Here is a 24,543-nt window from a genome sequence, read left to right on the forward strand (position 1 = left end):
ACCTACTAATGGTTCAGGGGGATCAAATGCAGTAGAGTCACATGTCTGAGCAGCTTCATGGATGTCATTAACTCAGTCATCAGCAACTATTGCTTAAAATATTTTCCTTTCATTATTTGTTTATCTGAATATGTATAGAACACCATCTACCAAACATAGAATGGAATAGAATAGAATAGAATAGAATAGAGTAGAATAGAATAGAATAGAATAGAATAGAATAGAATAGAATAGAATAGAATAGAATAGAATAACTTTATTGTCACTTTGAATGTACACGGCATACATTAAAATGAAATTTCATTGCATAAAGCTCTCAAAGGGTCACCACCTCTGATATATACAGTAATAATAATAATGATAATAAGTTGGAAGGGACCTTGGAGGTCATCTAGTCCAACCCCCTGCTAAGGCAGGAAACCCTTTACCATTTCAGACAAATGGCTGTCCAGTCCCTTGGTGGAGCAGTGGGCTAATGCCTCCTTAAGTAACACCAGCTGCCTGCAATTAGTGCAGGTTCGCATCCCACCAGGCTCAAGGTTGACTCAGCCTTCCATCCTTCTGAGGTAGGTAAAATGAGGACCCAGATTGTTGGGGGCAATAAGCTGACTTTGTAATAATGCCGCTTGGGGGCCCCCAAAAAGCCCTAATAAGCAGGCATATACTGTACATAGAATGAAGGCTATTGCTAAGCACATTGGTTTGTGCTTAAATTGTAAGCCTCCCTGAGTCTTCAGAGAAGGGCGGGATATAAATGGGATTTAAAAAAAAACCTTCCAGTGTTGGAGCATTCACCACTTCTGGAGGCTGGTTGTTCCACTGATTAATTGTTCTAACTGTCAGGAAATTTCTTCTTAGTTCTAGGTTGCTTCTCTCCTTGACTAGTTTCCATCCGTTGCTTCTTGTCCTGCTCTCAGGTGCTCTGGAGAACAGCCTGGCTCCCTCTTCTTTGTGGAAGCCCCTGAGATATTGGAACACTGCTATCATGTCACCCCTCACCCTTCTCTTCATTAAACTTCACATACCCAATTCCAGCAAACGTTCCCTATATGTTTTAGCCTCCAGTCCCCCAATCATCTTTGTTGCTCTTCTCTGTACCCTTTCTAGAGTCTCAACATCTTTTTTACATCGTGGTGACCAAAACTGGATGCAATATTCCAGGTGTGGCCTTACCAAAGCATTGTAAAGTGGTATTAGTACTTCACGTGATCTTGATTCTATCCCTCTGTTAATGCAGCCTAGCACTGTGTTGGCTTTTTTGGCAGCTGCAGCACACTGCTGGCTCATATTTAAGTGATTGTCCACTAGGACTCCGAGATCCCTCTCGCAGTTACTACTATCGAGCAAGGTACTCCCTATACTATACCTGTACATTTGGTTTTTCCTGCCTAAATGCAGAACCTTACTTTTTTCACAATTGAATTTCATTTTGTTAGATAACAAGACAGTTTACATTTCATTGGGTAAAACTAAGTATTCATGATTTAAGAAGAGTCTTATAGTATCTTGCATTCTGAGTTTATGTTTCAGTAGTAGTGAGTTCTGCAACAAAGGATTTTTGGTGAGTGGCCAGTTTGGCAAAAAAATTCCAAATGATAAATTTATTTAAGACTTGATTTAAAAAAAATAATTAAGGTTTCTCATTTCACTAGCTTTATATGAGTAAACAGACTTTCATTTTTTGTTCCAAAATTAAAAAGATATTTATTGGAAATAAATTTGAGATCTGTTGATGAAGAATCACTCTGATTAATCTACAGAGATTGATTAAAATATGTATTTTTAGCTATTTTGATTTCAAAATTGGACAAAAATCTAGCTTGGAAGAGCTCAGAAGAAAGACTCACTTGAATTATTTGTTAGTAAATCTGAGGTTTCGTTTGGTTCTGAGTTGTATACTTGGACCAAGAAGTAAAAGGGATTATTAAAGGGACCCTAGGTTGGATTTAAAATAAAATATAGTTAAATTCAATATGATTACTTGCTAGGTATACAGAGTGCTTTTTTTTGTAAAAAGAAAAAAAGGTGCCAGAACTCACACGTCATACAACCCGCCTTGGTTTACCTTTGCAGTTGGAAAAAAAACCCCTTCAATTTTTAGTGTATCTAAAAGTCTAGGATTTTATTCAAGGTAAGTTAATACTATTAATGTTACCATGAACTGTGTGGCTTTAAATTACAAGAAGGCATTTTATTTATCTTTTGGGACATTTACCACTGGCCTACCCATTTAGTTTAATGAGTGGAAATGTCAGCTTTCTATGTGGAATGAAACTGGCCCAATAAAACAAAATTTGGTTGCTTGTAAAAGATTGAATTATTTTAAGAAGTTGTCAAACAAGGTGGAAAAAATTACATTTGGAGTTTAATATGGATATTGACTTGAAACAAATTAAAGTTGAAACTTTGTCAGTGAACAAATTACTTTTAATTTAACTTTAAGTTAAACCCAATTTAATAAATAGATCTGATTAAACCTCATACTGTAGGTCTACCTGTACATCTGACCAATATATAATTAGTATATATTATTAATAATACCTCCAAATCACAAGACATTGGCTTTATTCTTATTCTTCCCCTCTGCAGTTTGAATATAAAGTATAAAAGACTAAAAAGAGATTTTTGTAGACATCCCAGCCTTTGAACTACCCAAGGAACCGAAACAGCAAAGTTTTGCTGTAGGGCAAGCTTCCACACCAGCCGCCTTTCTTTCCTCTCGCTTCTTTTTAACCTCACACTTCTACAAGGGAAGGCAAAAGGCTCACTCACCCTCTCGTGAAAGATGGCCTCCATGTTTATGTGTCTCCCACCACCAGCATCGGCTTCCACACCACATGGTCTGGCCCAGTCAATCAAGCCATGCTCTGGCTGTCATGTTCCAGCATCTCATGGCTCCTCCAAGATGAGGCCACAGCACCGGAGGTGACCCCGCTTCCACCATACTGCCAGCGGAGCATTTTCAAAAGCAAATGAGGATAGGAAGGGGAACAATAGGAAAAGAATGCAACTTTGGAATATCCATCGAAAGAAGGTGCCAGAACACTGTTCCGGTGTGTTCTATGACAAAAAAAGCCCTGCCGGTAGACATCCATTAAACTTCCTTACAGGTAGGTATGTGACCACTGTAAAGCATGTTGCCACCTACTTTGTCAAGGGTAGCCACAAAACTGGACCTTCAATTTTGCAATGCATTTTAGTTTCTCCCATGCTGCTTCCCTTGTTTATACTTTCCTGGTGAAGTACACTGTAATAACCAAATAAGCAGAAAATGAACAATAAATTCACTTCTGCTGCTGTGTGACATGATGCCATGCTGTGAAAACTGAAATGCCTTAGAGAGAGCGAGAGCGAGGAGGAGGATATGGGGAGAGGGGGCAACTTGTGGGGATGAGTAATTACTATATATAAAATGGTCAATGTGCCAGTGTTAGTCTGGGCCCCTAATTGCTTCAACCTAGAACCATTGTCCCTGTTTATTTAGGCTTCACTGAGAAAATATATTTAAAAGAACTTTGCTATCATTTAAACTAATTACAATTGCTGAAGTTGAAGCTAAACTGGCATGGCTATGGTAAGCATAATAATATTGTTTTATTTATTTTTATAGTACCCTATAGTGCACAGAATGATAAAAATGATAAAAAAACAGTGTTTATCACTGTTGATTCTAGGTGATCAGCCATCTGCAGAATGTATACATAATTCTTTGTTTTACATTCTACATCAAGTTGGTAAATTATGTAATATTTAAAGGGGATGTGAGTCATACTCTAGATCTCCTTCAAGATATAACATCCCTCAACTAATTAAATGATATTGGAAAAAGAAGTCTGATAAATTTATCCTTTAAATAATCAAGCAATGTAATACTGTATTCTTTTATTTAGACAGGGATAGTGTGTGCAGATGTCAACATTAAAGCACATGCACAGCCCTCTCTCCAAATTGTATAATTGGTAGAATTCTAGAATGTAAAAATTATTACAAATCTTATAACATCAGGTTACTAATCCTACTTCACTTTTTTTTCTTTTCATGAAATTGCCACTACAGTTAAATCTCTGAAGAAGACTGATTGATACAAAAAGAATATTGTTATACTCTTTATATGACCAAACTTTTAAAATAATTTCATAACCTTGATTTTCAAATACTATAGTCCTTCTGAAGCTGAACATCCTGTTTTATTTATTAATTCAATTTATTTGTCCACCCATCTTACAGAAAGTATCTCTTTATCTTAAATTCAACTCACCCGGGGGAGGTTTTTCGTCATTTATAAGATTATTATTATATTATTATTATTATTATTATATAATAATTTTGTGATTAATTTTCTGAAAAACTATGTCCCTTATAAAGGTAATTATTTTTATTCAGCTTGGTTAAATTAACTAGAGACAAGGTAAAGGTCAGTGACCAATAGTAATCTAAATTTGATTCAGATCAGTTGAGTGTTTTTGGGTGAAGAGTAGTTTATAAACTCAACACACCACAATTTGATTTTCTTTCTTTTTTCTGGGGAAAAAAAGCATAATGCATCTACTGGAGTGCCTTTTAAATGTTCAAAATGTCCCATGGCTTTATACTTTTGTATTCTTCCACAAATAAACAAGCGAACCTTCTGATCAATATAGGGCTATTTTGATGGAAATTGAAATTTAGTAAAAAATATAACTTGAAATTTCATATTCCCTATCATCCCTTAAAAGTAATGGAGAGATATTCTGACAGAAAAAAAATAAAATACAAATTCTGTTTGGGGGAGATGGGTATTGTGTAAGAGAAGTATAAAGAGAGAGAAAACGAGGGCTTTATTTACAGCTCGATCAAAAATGGATGATGTCTCCTTCCTCCCATTCCCAGCACACTGCAAATGCATCTCAGGTCTGTGTTTTTACAAAGCTACTATATTCTGATGAATCAAGCCCTTCAGAGTGGTTGGTCTCCACCACTTCATTCCATTCTAACAGCAACCCCAGTTCTCATTGGCTGCAGGGCCTGGCCTCACTCCTCTGCTCCATCTCCTGTGCAGCCATTTCATTCAGGGCTAAAAGCCTATGTACTCCATTGGTTACCCATTGTTATTTTTTAATAATTTTGTGATTCATCTAAAACTGGCCAGTTAAGTCAATGAACTGTAGAACTCCATTCAACTCTTATATCTGTCAGCTCTTTGATATCAGGAAGAACTAGACAACCTGTTACCTGTTGAGTGATCTTTTCAGAGATATTTTAGGTATAAACAAATTTTAGGTATAAACAAAGAAACAGGATGACCATGGGTGGACAAAAAAGTAGTGGGAGCAGGAGTGACTTACAAATTGCTATTGGCTTCCCCATTGCATTTCCTTATAGACAGTTGTCAGGTAGCTTCAAACTTCCTTCCTTCCTTCCTTCCTTCCTTCCTTCCTTCCTTCCTTCCTTCCTTCCTTCCTTCCCTCATTCCTCAGCCTCATGTTGAATTCCATCATTGTGGAATATAAACATTCTCAATTCCACATTGTCTTGAAGATCCATGAAGTAAAATTGAATAAATTTGGCTTTCTGGCTGGGGTCTGTCATTAAATGTCTGATGTAATGATGGAATTATCTTTGAATAATGACAGAAGAAAGGACTCATTGGAAGGACTTTGTTGGCATCTAAGACTGTCACATGGAAGAGGCAGTTGTATTGTCTCTATTTTAATTTGTAATACTTTACTATTTTAATTTTAACTTTGTCCTCTAATGTTATCTTTATTTTATTTTCATTTTTACATCACTTTTTATGTTTCGATTGTAAACATCGAGTGACTTAAGTGAGATGGCTCCAAATTTATTTTTTTATTAAGTTGATTGGCCACCCATCTTACCACAGGGTAATTTTGAAGTAAATATCTGCATTTATGAAGAGACTTATCTAGCTGTCTATCTAAGCAAAGTCAGCTTACAACCTTATCTTACTTATCATTGTGATAATAAAAGCAAATTTAGTGCAACCTCTCAAAAAAAACTATTTGAGGAATTAACAAACAAAACTGACAAACTATATCAGTGTTTAACTTGTGTCTGTATATCCTTGAACATACCTTACCGTTTTCAGTTGTTTATTTTTTTCTTTTTGTCTTATTATTTTATTTACATATATACACACATATATTTGTAATATGCCGGCAAAATATGCTATATAATTGAAAAAGAATTCTCAGAATGCAGTGAAAAGAATGGATGATTGTCTTTCTCTATTTCCATCTGAAATAACTACATATAATAAGGAATCTTTTTTAAAAAATATTATCTATGAAGGCTAATTATTATGTGTGTATCTGTATGTTCTGGGCTGCAAAAATGAGGATGATCACTATGGGTATGCTGGAAATTTTGACAGTTGGTGACGGTTAGATGGGTTAGAAGCTTTGCAAATAGATCAATGCAGAGCAGCAAAGAGTTATAAAAGCACTCTCTGTGCTGCGTATAGTAGTTTTTTGCAGCATAGATTTGGTAGCAGTAACAAAGTAAGTGTATTTTGCACTTAGAAGACTTTCTGGAGAAAGAAGGTCAAAAGATGAAATACTTCTGTTCTAATGTCCTGGCTGGAGTTCTGCAGAGGAAATCTCTGTGCTAAGAATAAAGATGACATCATTCCCCATTATACAGTGTTCACAACACTGTTGGGAAGAGTGAAGACATGAGGGATCCGTCTAACAAAAGTTGGCAGTAGGATTGTGAAACCCTAGCTGTTGGGATGTATGCACTGGGTTGTTTCTCCCTCCCCTTCTCTACCAGGCTTTCATTTTTCTTGTCTGGCTTCCCACCTGCAGTGTGTTGCTGATTTAATAAAGGCTGAAGGGGATTATCAAATTGTAAACTACCCTGCATCCTACTGGGGCCTAGTGAATGCAAGAATTTATTTGACTCAGGCCTAGCTGAATACTGCTTCAGGAAATCATAGTTTGTAGAAGGCTCTGGGATCCTTTTTGTACATGGTTGGAATTTATAAGGACATACACTCTTAGTTAATTTTGCAACATGCATGCTTTCCCCTCTTCTGTTATGTACTGGGCTCTTAAAGAATACCACGTGGGTTGCTGGAGCAGCTAACGGCTCTCCAGCAACCCAGACTACAAGTCTCCTGTGCTGCAATTGGCTATCTCCAGGCGGCAATGGTTGATTCAAACCTATTGGCTACTGCCTAGGGGCTAGACTATATATTGTGGCTACTTGCAGCCTTTTCCCCAGTACAGTTTCTGCATGAAATAAACTATGAGTTACCTTGTACTCAGCTTCACGTCTTCATTCCTGCGCCAAAGAACCCGCTATTTAACAGTGGTGACAGGGATGGGATCCTGATTCACTGATTAAGAGTTGAAGTCTACGAGGGAAAGGCAGCGCACGCTGGAGGGAAAAGGCATTTCCTCCCCCCTCTCAAGTTCGGCTAGCAAGCTACGCTAGCGATCTCATGCTCAGTGGACTCATTCCCTGAGCCTGGATCCGGAAGAATGCAGGAACCAGCAAAAGAATGCTGAAGGTCAGGAAACTGAGAGAATTCGACGTGAAACACCCGGATGAATGGCCATATCTATCACAAGTAGAAAACTACCTCGGGACCAATCAGATTGCGGAAGAAGGACTGAAGGCTGCAACGCTACTCTGCGTGTGCAGCCCAGCAACCTTTGATTTGGCCGAGAACCTTTTTGCACTGACACAGATTGCAGCAGTCTCCTACGCAGACCTCAAAAAGAAGCTAACCAGGCACTTCCAGCCCAAGATGTCTGAAATGGCTTGGCGGTTCAAGTGTGACCAAAGAGTGCAACAACTGGGTGAATCAGCTTCCGAGTTCATAGCGGGCCTGAGTCAGGCCGCACGCCTTTGCAAATTTTCAAATTTAAAAGAGTGACTATGAGACCGGCTCGTCTGCGGCTTACAGGACAGAACGCTTCAGCAGAGACTCTTTGCTAGGCCATAATTAATGTTTTCTGAAGCACAAGATGAGGTGATGGCTGACGAAGCTGCCAGGGGCGCCGTGCAAACAGTGCAGCCCGCCAAATTGACAAAGTTTGAAGAAACGGTCCACCATGAGGATGCCAAATGTACCAAAGAATTATCCGAGGTGGAAGAATCTGAAATCAACCGACCCCAAAAGCAGCCCAACACGCAACACCGAAATAGCCAGCAGCGAGAGGACAATTACAAAGCAGTTGTCTGTAAGGGGTGCGTCGGCAACCATTTTTGCACCAACTGCAGATTTCGATCAGCCATGTGCAGAGCTTGCGGAAGGACAGGCCACATCGCAGTGGTTTGCAGAGCCCACCAGAGAGACCGGCCACCCAAATACCAGTCAGAAAAACCGATTAGGAGAGGTACTGGGGCCCAGGGTCCAGTTAGTGTGGTTTTTTTCAGAAGCCGTAGAAGTGTATGCCACACCAGGCTCAACGCCCCCTCAAACCCAAACTTAAGCTCATGATAGAACTACAAGGAGTTCCATGTAAGATGGAATTGGACTCTGGCTCTGCAGTCTCAATTATTTCTCAAGACACTTTTAACTTTGTGTGTAGGTACAGTAACAATTGGGCCAAACTAAGGCCCTCAGATATAATCTTAACGGATTTTCAAAATGCTCACGTTAAAGTTATGGAAGAAGCTACTTTGTTGGTAAAGCTTAAAGGGTTGGGGCACCTGGATGTAATAGTAGTAGGGGGCCAGAGAACGAGTCTCATTGGACTCGATTGGTTTGATGCCTTAGGTATTCAGATTACTGGCATAAACCGGACACAAACTGCAGACCTCGCATCAGTATGTGAGGAATATGCTGATGTTTTTGACTCAACCCTAGGCACATAGACAGGCCTGCCTATCTCATTTAAGTTAGATCCCAACGTAGTTCCAATCAGGGTTAAGCCTTGTAGGGCCCCCTTTGCCTTAAAACATAAAATTGATTCCGAAATCGATAAGCTGGTAGAACAGGGCGTGTTACAGCCTGTTGATGGTGGGGAGTGGGAAACTCCTATAGTCACCCCACTTAAAGCCAACGGGGAAGTTCACATTTGTGCTGACTATAAATGCACTCTAAATAAAGCCCTCAAGCAACACACTTACCCGGTCCCAGTGGTCAACCATATTTTAGCCTCCTTGCAAGGAGGTACTATTTTTGCTAAACTTGATTTAGCACAGGCCTATCAGCAATTGCCGGTTGATGAGGCCACAGCCACAGCTCAAACGATTGTGACTCACAGGGGGTCTTTCAAAGTTAAATGCTTACAGTTTGGAGTCAGTGTTGCACTGGGTATTTTTCAGGGAATCATGGAGCGTACACTCAAGGGTATTCAGGGCATCTGCCCTTATTTTGATGATGTTCTTATTGCAGGGAAATCCCCAGAAGTGTTGGCCAGTAGGCTCAGGGCTGTCTTGCAGAGGCTTCGTGAAGCAGGCCTCAAATTAAAAAAGAATAAGTGTAGTATTGGGGTTTCTTCAACAGAATTCCTGGGTTTCTGAATTGATGCTGATGGCATTCACCCTGCTGATTCTAAAGTGAAGGCCATTAAAATGGCTCCTAGGCCCAAATCAAAAGGAGAGCTTCAAGCATTCTTGGGCCTTCTAAACTTCTAACACACATTTCTACCTTATAAGGCAGCAATAGCAGAGCCCCTCCACAGGCTTCTAGATAAGAAAGCTCCATTGAAATGTACATGAAAAAAGTTTCCAGGACTTAAAAGCACTATTGTCAGAAAAGTCCACTGTAACTCACTACAAAGAGTCTAAACCTGTATGTCTTACATGTGATGCATCTCCCTATGGGGTGGGGGCAGTTTTAAGTCACATAGAAATAATGGGAAACAGGTTCCTATAGCATTTTACTCAAGGACATTGTCCTCTGCTGAGCGCAACTATGCTCAGATTAACAAAGAGGCCCTGGCCATCGTTGCTGGAATAAAAAAAATCCATGACTATTTATATGGCAGGGATTTCACGGTATACACTGACCACAAACCTCTGTTGGAACTTTTCACAACAAACAAACAAACAAACCCCCCAAATACTATCTCCAAGAATGTTGAGATGGTCTATTTTAATATTTGCATACAATTTTAAATTAATTCACAGCAGACTACCTCAGCAGACTACCACTGCCACTAATGGATCCAGATCCGGCTCCAGCTGCTAGAATATTGTCCATATAGGACATACCTGAATTTCCCCTCTATGATGGGGACATTGCTGCTGAAACTGCCACAGGTAAAATACTTAGTAGAATGTTGTCATGGGTATACATTGGTTGGTTGGATAAAAGTCCAGGCTCAGAATTTCAGAGCTATTTTGTCAGGAGGCATGAGTTATTTGCCCATAAAGGGTGCATTTTATGGGGAAACAGAGTCATAATTCCCACTTCCCGGAGAGACAGGGTTTACAATCATTACATGAAGGCCATCCAGGCATTGTCAGAATGAAAGCTTTAGCTAGAAGCTACCTCTGGTGGCCTGGCCTTGATAAGGCCATTGAGGCTCCGGTCCATGGTTGTTATACATGCCAGCAATCTAGGCCTGAAATGCCACAGGCTCCAGTTCACAGGTGGGAGGAAACGCACACTCCCTGGTCTAGGGTTCACATAGACTACGCTGGGCCCTTTCAGGGACAGCTCTTCCTTATAGTAGTGGATAGCCACTCAAAATGGCTGGAAGTAATTCCAGTTCCTAACATGACTACTACTAGGACCATCCAGGTGCTGAGAAAACTCTTTGCCACACATGGGTTGCCAGATGTCTTAGTTTCAGACAATGGGGCCCAATTCACTGCTGCTGAATTTCAGGCCTTCCTTAGAGCTAATCTCATCAGACATGCAACTACTGCGCCTTTTCATCCATCTTCTAATGGTCAAGCTGAATGCATGGTGAGGACAATGAAGGAAGCACTCAAGCGCATTGTCACAGGTGACTGGTATCACAGATTGGCAGATTTTTTACTCTGCCAGCATTCTACGCCCTGCACTGCTACAGGCAAAAGTCCTGCAGAACTACGTTGGGGGAGCTGTTTGATTACTAAACTGGACAGGTTGCATCCAGATAGAGTGGCAGCAGAAGCCTCTTGACCAAAACCCCTGAGGGGGCTGCACATGGGCGATTAGGTTTGGGCCAGGAACTATGGTCATGGGAATCTGTGGGTTCCTGATCAAATTACCAAGGCATCCGGACCGCTATTTTATGAAGTGGGGTTGGAGGGAGGGCGAGTTGTCAGGTGACACATTGATCAGCTCAGGAAACGGTTTCCAGAATGGCCACTAAGTGAGGACTGCATCATAAGTCCCTCCCAAGGTCCTCAAACTTGCAGCCAAGCCAGCCCTCACATGGACTATCAGGAGTTTTTCTTCTTAACTGAGCCAGAACTGGAGGCAGAACTGGGGAGCCCTGGAGTGCAACATAGGTCTCTTGAAGGAGCAAGCCAACTGAACTTTGGCAGCCACTGTGCCTACTCTGCCGAACAGTCTGACTCTGGGGTGAGCCAACCTGGTGAGGCCAGCCAGAGTGCATCGAATCCCCTTGACTCAGGAGCACAATGGGACACAAGTCTACCCAGCCCACTGGATAAGCTGGTAGACCACAAAGTGATGGGAACTCCAAGATGTTCCTCTAGGGCACACAAGCCTCCTTCATATCTTGCAGATTACGTTGTGAAATAAAGAGCTATATATTGTTGTAATTCCTGTTGCCACTACACTACAGAAACTAGTGTTATGATGTAACTGTCTAATAGTGCCATTTTTGAAGCCTATTCATTGAGACGTTGTTTAATAACATTGTAACCTACATTGGTTTTTTTTACTTTTATTATTATTATGTGTTTGGATAATGAGTCTTGACAATTGTTGAGACTAATTGGTGTTATTATGGTCTGGTCTAAGAGGGGAGGGGTGTTATGTACTTGGCTCTTAAAGAATACCACGTGGGTTGCTGGAGCAGCTAACGGCTCTCCAGCAACCCAGACTACAAGTCTCCTGTGCTGCAATTGGCTATCTCCAGGCGGCAATGGTTGATTCAAACCTATTGGCTACTGCCTAGGGGCTAAACTATATATTGCGGCTAGTTGCAGCCTTTTCCTCAGTACAGTTTCTGCACGAAATAAACTATGAGTTACCTTGTACTCAGCTTCATGTCTTCATTCCTGCGCCAAAGAACCTGCTATTTAACATCTTCTTTACAGAGTGTTTGTGCTATCAGATCCCAATAAATGTTTTGCAATAAATAAATTAGCTTAAGAGTTGATATTAATAAGATTTTAACTGGAAAAATAGCTTTTCAAAATCTCCTAATTGTATAATTATGAGGCACATGGGAGTCACTGTGAAAATTTCCTCAAAGCTTCCTTAGAGTACAAGTGTAAATGTTCCAAAAATACTTCTGAAGCACTTCTAGTAAGGTTTCGTGGCAAACTAGATGTCCCTAAAGGAGTGGGCAAGGAATGGCAGTAGAGATCAGTGACCAGATGGTGAATTCTGGCTGGCGGAGTCTCTTTGGAAATAGCAGAGATTGTGAGATTACCCACATGTACTACAGAGTCCAGACAGCTGCTTCTTTTGGAGTAGACTTCAAAACCCATGGTTTTTGTGATTGTTTTGTGGCTGGATATCAAGTGGTTTTAACTAACTAACTAACTAACTAACTAACTAACTAACTAACTAACTAACTAACTAACACACACCACAGTTAGTTAGTAATGCAGCCTTTATGGACACAAGATTCACCAAATCTCATTTTCAATCATTTCTGGAATTGCTTTTTAATTGCTTTTCAAATATTGGAAACCTTCAGAGTGTCAGGTTTTATAGCAAACACCAGGTAATTTTCCTTTAATCCTTAGCAAAAGAAAATTTAAATATAAGATTAAAGATTTAAAAAAAACATTTTGGAATAATCATCAAAAGGGTGATTAGAACGTTGATTTTAGAAAGTTATAAATGGATTAAGAGTCCAAATGGATTTAGCAAGAGCACTTAGATTAATATACCATCCCATGGTGCCTTACAGCACTCTCTGGATGGTTTATAATGTCAGCCTATTGCCCCCAACAATCTGGGTTCTCATTTTACTGACCCTGGAAGGATGAAAGGCTGAATCAACTTTGAATCCTGTCAGGATCAAACTCCAGGCTATGGGCAGACTTTGCCTGCAATACTGCATTCTAATTGTTCTGTACTGGGTTCCTTGCAAGCAGGAGATGAGGCAAGAGAGTTCAGGCAGGAATACGCTTTATTGAATAACAGAACTGAATTAGTAATCAAGGCTTCTGTGCTACTATTTATACTGCTGGTCACTAGGCAGTGGCCAATAGGTTTGAAGGAGCCTATTGCCACCCAAGAGCCAACCAATGGTTGTCCTGGAGACTGCCTGTCTGAGAAGCCAGAGACCTTTACACAGACTCCTTGATTAAGCAATTTCAAACAGCATTCAAAGACACGTGGTACAGTTCAAGTGAAACAGGCCCAATACATTACACTAATCACTGTGCCACCAAAGTTCTTTCGATTTGAAATAAGATTTTGAAATGAATTATAAGAAGGAAAATGCTATTGTTTTGAATTCTAAAAAAAAAAGAAATGGTAATATGAGCCACTGAAGTCTGGACACTAGAGGGAACCAGAAGGAATTAAAATTACAATTAAAGGAGATGAACATGTAAATTTGACTTACTAATAAAAAAATAGAGCTAAATGCTTTAATACTTGAGATATTGAAGAATTTAATAAAAATGGACTTAGGTGTTAATTTTAAGTGCCATATAAATAGACTTTGTTTAAAAGATAATAAGGAACAGAAATAAGTTTACCTGACAAGACTGAGACTGATTTGAAAGTGGATTTAAAAATGACAGTCTACAAGAAAGATATGTAAAAAAATGTTACACTGGATATACAAATGAAACTGTCTTAGTAATTAAAAGGGATATACAACACAGGTGTCAAACTCACAATGTCACATGATGTGTCGCAATGTATGGTGACTCTTTTTGCATTGCCGGCAATGGGGTGGGTGTGGCTTCGGTATGATGAAACCGGCCTTTGGGCCGGCAGTTTGACACACCTGATATACAATAACCAATCAGAAGAGTGACTTGGATAATTTTCCTATATTAAAGTTACAAAACAGTTGTTAATTTTTTGAAGGATTTTGTGAGAAGGGACAAGGAAAAAAGTGAAAAGAAATCAAATTCCATGAAGTTATTTAAAGGGATTAAAGATCAAGGTTTGTTAAAAGGAAGGAATATAAACTTGGTTTATTTGATCAAGGTTAAAATAGATATGTTATTATTTCTGGTAGCCTCAAAGGACTTTTGCCAACCAGGACTGAATGATGAGGATTTAAGGATTTATTTATTGATAGGACATGAGATGTGGGAAAAAGAAATCATTTGTTGCATTTTAAGAGAAAGGGATAAGTTATTAAAATTGTTTATGCTTGTTGTGATCAAGGATGAAGTCATTTCTTACATATTTTCTTTCTTTTTCTTTCTTTGTACTTTTGTTCTATTTCTCCTTCTCTCTGAGTTTTTATTTTGTTTTTGTTTTTTATTCATTTTTATTCATTAAATTTATTTGCTGCCTGTCCTGTTGTCCAGAGCAACTCTATTTTACTGTTGTAATTAAAATTTAAAATAAAAATTATTTCAAACAAAAAACAAAAATTGCTTCTAAACTCAAGCTTTAAGCCCCAGTGTTAAGAAATATTGTTCTTTCATCCATTCAGCTCTACAATAATGTAAAGCCAATGTTCTTTATGACATCTTTTTAATGTTGCATTGAAAACATAAATAACAATAAAACATAAATAATAATGTTTTCAATGCAGCTTTGCTACAAACTGCTGAAGAAATCATGCCTAGCTGTTGTTTCTATTTTTTTGTGATGAGAATAGTTTTAAAAGGGGGTTTTTTTGGTCACATTGCCTGTTTTTTTCCTGTAGATCAAATAGCAGGTACAATTATGAATTATTATTCCATCTGCTGTAAGATGAAAAATAATGAGAAAAAGTACTTATTGCTATGGCAGAATATTTAAATTTTTTCTTCTGTTCTATTGCATGTGGAAAAAATGGCCCCAAATGTAAAACAAAATGGTCCCCTTTGAAATGTTTCAAAACATTTTGAGTACAGCTGTTCAATACATTTTCTTAAAAAAAAATGTCCACACACCTATTTCATACTCATCCATGCATGGCACATAATATCGCTGGCCCTGTTTTCATAACTAGGCAGGTATCACTAAAACCTACTATCAGCCAAGAATGAGACAACCCAGTTTGGAGTTTTCCTTAATGTGATATTTTACTATCAGATCAGTGAATCCAAAGGTTTGCTTCAATGGGTAGAAGTTACCCTGGGTCTACCTCAGTGTGTAGTGCTGCACATCTTATGGAGAGAGAGAGAGAGAGAGAGAGAGAGAGAGAGAGAGAGAGAGAGAGAGAGAGAGAGAGAGAGAGAGAGAGAGAGAGAGAGAGAGAGAGAGAGAGAGAGAGAGAGAGAGAGAGAGAGAGAGAGAGAGAGAGAGAGAACAAAGCATACATGTAAAGATTCTCACAGTTTAACTAGTCACTGGCAGCCATTTATTGAAATAAAAGGTTCCTCTGACACTCTTTAGAATTCTTCTCATAAAAAAAGAATTCCTCAGGCATACTGTATTGTCTTATGAGGTTGAGCTAATTGCTATTTCATGCAAAATCCTTGCACAGTTGTAATGAAAAATCTGCAATGGCATGTTTCTCCTTCTAATTTTGGTGAGATTTTTGGCTAGCAAAACAGAAAAAAAGTGCTTTCAGGAGCAATCAGTATCATTCTTAGCACATTTTATAGAACCATCATTGGAACAAAGTTCATTTTAAAATTCAGTTTTAGCAAGAACAACTTCAGAATAGTTGACTAAGAAAATGCAAAGTTGAACTGTCTTTTTTCCTCCCTTTGGGCAACCGCAATTTGACATTGTGGGTTCCAAAATGACCAGAAAGTGATTTCATGTGCTGGAAATGAAGAGAGTAAAAAGTGGGAGGGGTATATGGAATTTTTCCTTTCCCTTCCTCCTTTCTTTAAATGGATTTCTTATAAATGTGTAAGCATGTTTCTGTTCCAAACCACATCAAAACATTCCCAAAATTTATTTTTTAAAAACTGAAATGTGGACAAGATGTGCATGTTGAGGGATAAAATACAAAAAGATGATAGTGTGGCATCGTCAGTCAGTAGGAATGAAAGAAAAAGGGAATCCAGAACTGAATTTATCTCATTTTCTTTGACCAAATGAGGTGGACATATCTATCTAAAATATTAAATAGTGTACAGTACGTTGAGCTAAACCGTCTGTAACAGAAAATCATTTTCTAGAAACACCCATTACGTAGATATGAATGTGCTTCAAGAACTTAGCAGTCACAATCTCTGGTGCTTTTTATACTGAAAATGAAAAAGAGTGGCTGTTTTAATAAAAAGTTATTCATGAAGACTTTTCTTATTTCATTAGAGAATTAAAGGATAGTCTCCCATAGTTATTACACATCAGTTCTGTCATTATATATTTTTTTAAAAGATAAAGCTTTCGTACATATGAAAATGATATAAGCTGGTATACAATGTCCAGTTTGCTTCCTGTTGTAAATATGGACCACCAACCAGTTCTGGAAAGCAAGCATAGTCAACCATCTTCTCTAGTTACTCTGATAACCACTGAGAATATATCCTCTATGTATGTTTTCCTGTTCAACAATGTTGCTTGTTGCCATTTCAAACTGTGTTGATGAACTGAATGCTCTGCTCAACAGGGACTTTCTGGATTCATCAACACTTGTTGGTTTGGTTTATTAGTTATATCTATTTTTTCCAAAACATAATGCTATATATACAGAGTAAAAGTATTGAATTGTGCACATATAGGTTAACAGAAGTCAGCTTTAAAATAAAAGTTATTTTCTTGCCTTTTCCCTAATTAACAGTAGCTACTGTTACCAAGTAGCATAGGAGTAGCATAGGAGTTAGAGCATTTGCTAATATGCAGAAGACGACCAACTTGAAATGCAGCACTGTAGATTTTTTTTGTTATTGTTATTCATCCCACTTCTATACTATTGAAATATTAGAGCTTCTTTCTCTCTCTCCTCTCTCTCTCTCTCTCTCTCTCTCTCTCTCTCTCTTTCTTAACCTAGTCCTATATAAAATAAAAAAAATTACATGTTCATTTGAGTTATATGGGAATTAGGGTTAAATCCTTCTATCTAAGTGATAAGAAAAATGCAAGAAAGAAAGGTTGTTTTGCATACATATGTGTGCATTTTGATATGTTCCCTTTATAAACTGCATTGATATTTTTTTTTAAAAAAAAATATGTGCAGTAAAACCCATCCAGAGAAAAGAAAGTGATGGATATTTCTTTCTTGGCAGGCAAAGTTGGACATACCACAGAGGAACTGTCTGGCAGGAGGGAAGGGCTGCAGAAGAACAGTCCAAACAGGACCTTCTTAATCCAATTTACAATCCAATCAGAGAGGAACATGTTAGAGTATGGAAGTGCCCTGGGTTACTTTTCATCCTTAGAGTTGAGGAAGCTTCAGAATCCCTATTCTGTTATCTAAGAGTCCTAGCAATCCTTGTCTCTAGCCCTGCTGGCTTAAACTTCTGAAAAGCAGCTATAATAAAACCAATTCTGCTTTGAGTTTTTATTTATAACAGTGAAAAGCATTTATAGATATTATAAATAGCTACATTAAATATATGAAATTATCACTATTATTCCTTTTAACTGTATTGTTTTTTGATATTAGTATGGAATGGTACAGAATGTATTAAAATATCACTAAGAAACATAAATAAGGTGAACCTAAAATTATATTATTTGTGCATTCTGTTATAGATGAATAATATCTTGAGAGGGGGGGGAATACTTATCATACAATCAACTTAACTTATTCTTTTTAGAACTGCTTTGACATTGTCCAAAAGTATACCAGAACAAAATATCTTGCCAGATCATACCACTCTGATGCTTTTTACACCTAATATGTTACCACTTTATTTATTGATCAGATCTGAGATGTGTTTTTTTTAATCCCATTTATATCCCGCCCTTCTCCGAAGACTCAGGGCGGCTTACAAGCTTAGCAGTAGCCTTCATTCCATGTATATGCCTGCTTATTAGGGCTTTCACACACACACACAAGCAGCATTATTACAAAGTCAGCTTAATTGCCCCCGACAATCTGGGTCCTCATTTTACCTACCTCGGAAGGATGGAAGGCTGAGTCAACCTTGAGCCTGGTGGGACTCGAACCTGCACTAATTGCAGGCAGCTGGTGTTACTTAAGGAGGCATTAGCCCACTGCTCCACCAAGGCTCTTGTTGATGCTAAACTTTAAAGAGTTTTTATATTCTTACAGCTAATGTTTTCTGAAGGATTCTTATTGCTCCAGTCTAGATCTGAGATTGTGTTTATTCACCTTCAACACAGTGGAATGCAAAAGGCAGAACCTTTTCAGCCATGATAGGAATTCATCCTAAGAGGGTCCTAAAGTCTGGGTCTAATGAACAGAGACTTTAAAATGACTTCTAGCTATTGAGGCTATCCAGTGCTTTTGAAGTCTGCAGGATCCAATCTGGGTCGGTCACTGGGACTAGAGAGGTTTTGTCTTCCAAGCTTTTGTACTGGAGCCCGTCTTCAGGGAACTTCTCTCTAGCCTGAAGTCCCCTGAGGGATGGGGGCTCCAGCTCAGAAGACAAAACTCTCTGGTCCCGGTGACCAACCCAGATTGGATCTGGCAATATTATCTTGGGACATGTATATTAGCCTTCATTCTTTTGAAGTCTGCTTTTCTTTCCTGCCTTAACAACTATACTGGCGATTGCTGGGCTTGTATATTTTCTCTTTGCATGTATTTCAACTGAATTTTTTAAAAGGATACAGCATTTCATTGCATGTTTTTATATTTTTAGTTTAATGTACTTTGTGATTTTCCTTTGGAGGATCCTCTGCTGTAAAAGTGTACAATGTTAAATTACAAAAATAAATATATTATTATCTTTTATCTGTTCTCTATGTGTATCCCCTACATAGGGATATAGTAGAAGCCTAGAAAGAAAAAAAAGAAATCTCTCCTTATTAAATACCAAATTGCCATCATTTTAAAGAAATGATTTGTGGATATTTCTGGGGGAAGGGGAAGAGTAACAGGATTCCCCCTCCCCCATTTCCACCTCTTCCTCTGGATGAAGATGGGTGGGTTTTCAGGAGCCAAAACAGCTTAACACTTGCCATTTTTAGTCAGCATGTTGGAATGATCAATGCATTGGCTCTGACTAAGCTCAGAATATGAGGCTGCTGGTAAAAGCAATGTGTTTTAGGTAAGATGGAGGGAGTAAATCCGGTAGCACTTGGCCAAATTCTAAAGTAGAAGCAAAAACACACATGGAGAGCCAAGCACTGGGATTTCAGTACAAAAATGATGTCATGACTAACTACAGTTCAAGTAAGTAATCTACTCATCTGTTCATAATTTTGAGGTAGGGCTGATGTAAAGTCTGCTTGCATGCCAATAGTAATCAAGAGTGGGAACTACAAGCATTGAATCACTGGTGGTGATTAGCATTTTGGCATCAGCCTCAAGGGACATGAATTTCTTGAAATGGCAGCTTCCAGAAGTCTCTTATAAGCAGAATTTTTTGGGCTCTTCAATAGTATCTAAGCAGCATGTTAAATAGCATTGGCAGCGTTGCCAGATTATCCATCTGGAATTGACCCAGAGCTTCCTAATACGCCTCAGAATCCACATGGGGAAGGGAGAGGCTTCAGCTGGCTTCTGCTTGCACACATACAGAGACCCCTTTACTCCAAGAACCACACAAGTTACTTCACCTTGGAATAGCACAGCCTCCACCTTTTTCAATACAATATTTCATTTTCACAGGTCAAACATTGACAGGTTTTTCTGTATATCTTTTGTCCAGCAGTTCACTTGTCCCTTAAAGGGGTGAAGGTCAAACACAACAGCAACAACTTGCACTCCTTTTTCAATGGCATTGCTAGAAGAAAATTGCATTCCTTGGCTATGGAACTTAGAATGTCAAATAAATAAGAAGAGTCATGCTGTATCAAACGTACATGAACATCTACTAAATTTGTGGAGTGTTCTTGCTAGGATGAAGTTCTCAGCACAAGATGTCTCCTAGCTATCATACATTGTTGGGTGGTCCATTTTTCCTTTCTAGTTTCATTCTCTTCCTCTACATTTCCTTCATCTCAGTTCTCTTTTTTTTGGCATCGATTTTCAGTGCACAGTAGCTTCCAACATCCATTCAGCCCACATTTTTTTCTATTGCTTTCCTCTTTTCCTCTTCCATACATACATTTAAATATCTCTATGAAAAAAATATATAAAGTTCCAGTAAAATGGATGGTACGTAGTCCAGAACATTTCCTTACTACAGTAAACATTAAAATGGAATTTATAATAATTTGCTGATAGCTGTATAGTGCAGGATACAGAAATGTATCTGTATCCACATTTTATTGTATGGGAACAAATATGGTTGTGCTTTGCTTTCATATTTAATTTAAATTTAATTTAATTTAATTTTTCTTTTCCTCAAGAGTGAAAGTAAACTTACCAAGTGTCTTTTCAAATTTCTCATTCCAAAGATCTCTCATAGCTTTACAAGATTACCAGACGCAAATATGCAATTTTCAAAAGTAATTAGAAAGTGAAGTTAGTGAAACCAGTGTCTTTTAAAAGGCTTCACAGTAGTTGTGAGCATGATGGCTTGATCCTTTCATCTCCTGGATTCAAACCCATGGGACACAGCTGTCCGATGGTGTTTTTGTAGGGCTCAGCTGTCCAGAGTACATGTGGACAATCACCCATTTTTCTTATCCAGAGAGGTTCCAAGGAATTCAGCTACTCACCCATTCTTTAGTCATTGCCATGGTTGTCATCTGGTTTGCTGCAAATTCAGTTACCATAGTGTAACAATTTTGCTCCAGATTGAAGTTGAATGACTGATTTTGCAGCAAATAATTTAAATTCCTACCAAATGTATGGCACAGTCTGCATTCTACTGAGCTAAGAAAGAGGCATCATTAAGTTGGAAAAGGCCACCACTTTTATTTATTCTATTTATGTAGAGCACAGTTTTACATTTTGTAAAATTCTGATCATTACAAAGAGGTATAATCAGGACTTTTATGTTCTTTCTCTTGACATCTAGATGTGTCCCAAGTGCACCTTGAAATTAGAGTCCAGTCTTTTAAGAATAGAAGCCAGGGTCTGGCAAATGGTTTTATTTGCTTGGCCATGGCTTAATCCAATTTTAAGGGGACTGCTTCCATTTATAATGTCTGGTAGGTATAACTCTACTTGCTGGAAAAACACAAGTAAATCACTCTCCTATGGCTTTTCTCCAGAATGTTGTTACTTTCTGGTTTCAGAAAAGCCAAAAAGGTTGTTAAGCAGCAGTTTAAATATGTAGAAATCCAAAATGACCTCAGTCGAATTACAAGGATTTACCAACCCTTAAAAGACTGCCAGAGACACTCTCCCACAAACAATTTCCCAAAGAATATGCCTGCAAAATAGGGGAGGTTAAATCAGTTGGATATGTTCTTATCCAACATGGGCATTATTTCAATGTTTGGACAAGACTAAATCAATTAATATTTAAGAATTTATCTTCAATTCGATTCACAGCCTGGGACTAGTAAAAACTTAACAGTTCAAATCCTTACCAAGGACCTAAGAGCTATTGAGGTAGCATCTGAACATATAGGCAGTTCTGAGTAGGATAAGTTTTTTTATTTTTCAAAGTCAGCATACTCAGGTCTAATAAGTTCAAAATTAAGTTCAATGCCCTTTGGGTATTGCTCTAAGGCAGACATGTCAAACTTGCGACATCATGTGACATCGCACAACGGATTGAGACTGTTTTGCAATGGGGAGGGCATGGCTTCTGCATGACGCATCTGGCCTGTGGGCTGCCAGTTTGACACCCCTGCTCTAAGGGCTCCTAGTAGGATTGGTACATCTATTGATTTCTTCCTCCATAGTTGCTCAACTTCAATTTGCAAATCACAATATTTTTTTTATTTTTTTCTAGCTCTTTCTCTTCAATTCATGCATCACCAGACTTTTTTCTTTTCTACAACAGTGATGTCAGCCATGTTGTGGGCCAGATATCAGTCTGTTTGGATTCAAAAGTCCCACAGGATCTTGACTAGCTCATTTTCAAGAACTTTGTCAATTTGGTGTTCCCAATAATTTTTCCTGCATTCAAACCTAAACTTCTAGCAAAGCTTCCAATGTATGATTTTGGCAATTTGATCATGATGTTGTAGATAATCAGACTGAGATCTTGCTGCAGCCATAGATAAGATGATCCACTGTTTCATCTTTCTCCTTATATAAGCAACATTTCTGTTGTTTCTGACATGATGAATTTTTGCTTTCATGGAATTGGTCTGCAAAGCTTGTGAAGCCTTCAATTTCTTTCTTCAGCATTCCTGATTTAAACAAGCTTCATGTTATCTTTGTATCTATTTTTCAGCTTCCTATCCATTGCTTTTAGTTCACCTGAGTCCAGTCCACTATTCCAGCTGTGTGTCTAATGATTGGAATTGCACATGTGTTGATTGCCCTGATGAACTTTCCTCCATTGAATTTGGACTTTAAGATCTTCACTCTCTCTAATCTAATCTAAAAATAAGCAGGCATATACATAGAATGAAGGCTATTGCTAAGCACATTTGATTTATGCTTAGATTGTAAGCCGCCCTGAGTCTTCAGAGAAGGGTGGGATATAAATGGGATTAAAATAAAAATAAATAAATAAAATAATCTTTTTCTTGACTTTAGTGTACTTGATGTTGTCAGGTATTTGTAGTATTCATCCTCATCCAAACTCTTAATGTTATTTTCATGGGGCATCTTGATTCCTTCAGTTTTCACTATTTTTCCTTGTCTGATAGTGAGTGTGGCACAATCCAAACTCCATTGCAATATCTTGGCTATATATACGGACAGTGTTGAACAGCAATTCTATTTCAGATGGTGTTTTTCCATACAGCTTCAGATCATCCATGTAAAGGAGATGGGATAGGCTGGTAGATGTTTTTGACATTTGATAGCCACAGCCTGAGTTATTGTTGACAGAGGAAAAGGTGCAATGGTGATAGTGAATGTTCTTAAAATATTCCTTTCTTGATATTAACCTTTCCCACTCTGTCACCAATGACCTGCAACTGTGTCTTCCATTGTGCCATCGATTTTTGCACAAAATCTGTGATGTTTCTACGGACTCCTGTTATTTCTAGGCACTTGATTATCTAGTCATGTGGCAGAGAATCGAATGCCTTTTGTAGTCAATCCATGCTTCATTTAGGTTTGTCTTTCTTCTCTTGCAGTTTTCCAAAATCATTTTTACCAATTAGGAGTTTATCTTTTGTTCCTCTGTTATTGGGGCAATTTCATTTCTACTCAGGTGGAAAGAGATTGTTTTCAACTAGATGGTGTTGGACTACATCAACTACCACACCAGTTAGCAATTTGAAAGTTGTTGGTAAGCAAGTAATTGCCTGGTGATGCCCCTTTTGCTTTCATTAACAGGTAAGTTTTCTCATATGTTAACCACTCTTCAATTTCACCTCTTTGTAGTATGTTGCAGGGCTTTTTTTCTCATTGAACGCTCAGAACGGAGTTCCGGCACCTTTTTTGGATGGAACCTTATAGGGTAGGCAAGGCGGGTTGTATGACATGTGTGAGTTCCGGCACCTTTTTCTTTTACAAAAAAAGCACTGGTATGTTGTTAAACTACTTGGCAACGAGTGGGTATAGACCAGTTAGATATTTCAAACAAAAACCATGCAGTTCATCTTCACCTGCTGCTGACCATTTTTTCTCTACCATTTCTGCTGTTATTACTAGTTCTTTCATTTCAACTTCCTTTTTATTCTTATCCACCTATTTTAACCAAGCTACATCCTTGTTGTATTTCTTTGGGTTATCCCATATCTGCATCCAGTACAGCACTGTTTTTTCCATGTCAGGTACTGACTGATTCACTGCAGTTTCTCCATTGATGGATTGGTAGAAACATTTCTGATTGGACTGAAATTGGAAGTTCTGCCTATAATTTTTCATTTGGGCTTCGTATCTGCTGATCTTCTTGGCTATAGCTGTTATTTGGTGTTTTATTATTTCCAGTATTTTCTTGATCTTCCTTGTTTCTAAGTGGTATTTCTTCATTAGGTATTCTTTGGTCTTCTTGTTCTTCAGCTTCTTTTCTTTCATCTGTTCTAGCTTGCTTGCATCTGATGTCAACTTGCTGATCTTATTTTCCAGTCTAATCTTCCATTTTTGTGGTGCATTGTTCAGTTTTTTCTTCTCTGTTGACTTTCAATCCCACATATTCAGTTATAATTGCAACTGTGCTGTACATTAGTTGGTTTGTTTCTTGCAGTGAGTTGGTGTTTATACTTGGTATTACAGTATTTGCATCTTTAAATGCCTGTGCTAGATGTGTCTTTGGAATACATTTCAAATATTCTGATAT

The 24,543-nt window shown here is 38.3% G+C and overlaps 1 long non-coding RNA gene across 1 annotated transcript in view; it reads left to right on the forward strand.

Annotated features, from left to right (window-relative positions):
• Positions 1 to 669: 669 nt before the first annotated feature.
• Positions 670 to 24,543, forward strand: part of LOC310632646 — a 1,302,393-nt gene continuing 1,278,519 nt past the window's right edge. Inside the window, exon 1 of the long non-coding RNA XR_014490892.1 lies at positions 670 to 779. This is a non-coding gene — a long non-coding RNA (uncharacterized lncRNA). The remainder of the gene's footprint in view (positions 780 to 24,543) is intronic.

Source organism: Vipera ursinii (assembly GCF_947247035.1).
Source record: "Vipera ursinii genome assembly, chromosome: 1".
Classification (NCBI taxonomy): Eukaryota; Metazoa; Chordata; class Lepidosauria; order Squamata; family Viperidae; genus Vipera; species Vipera ursinii.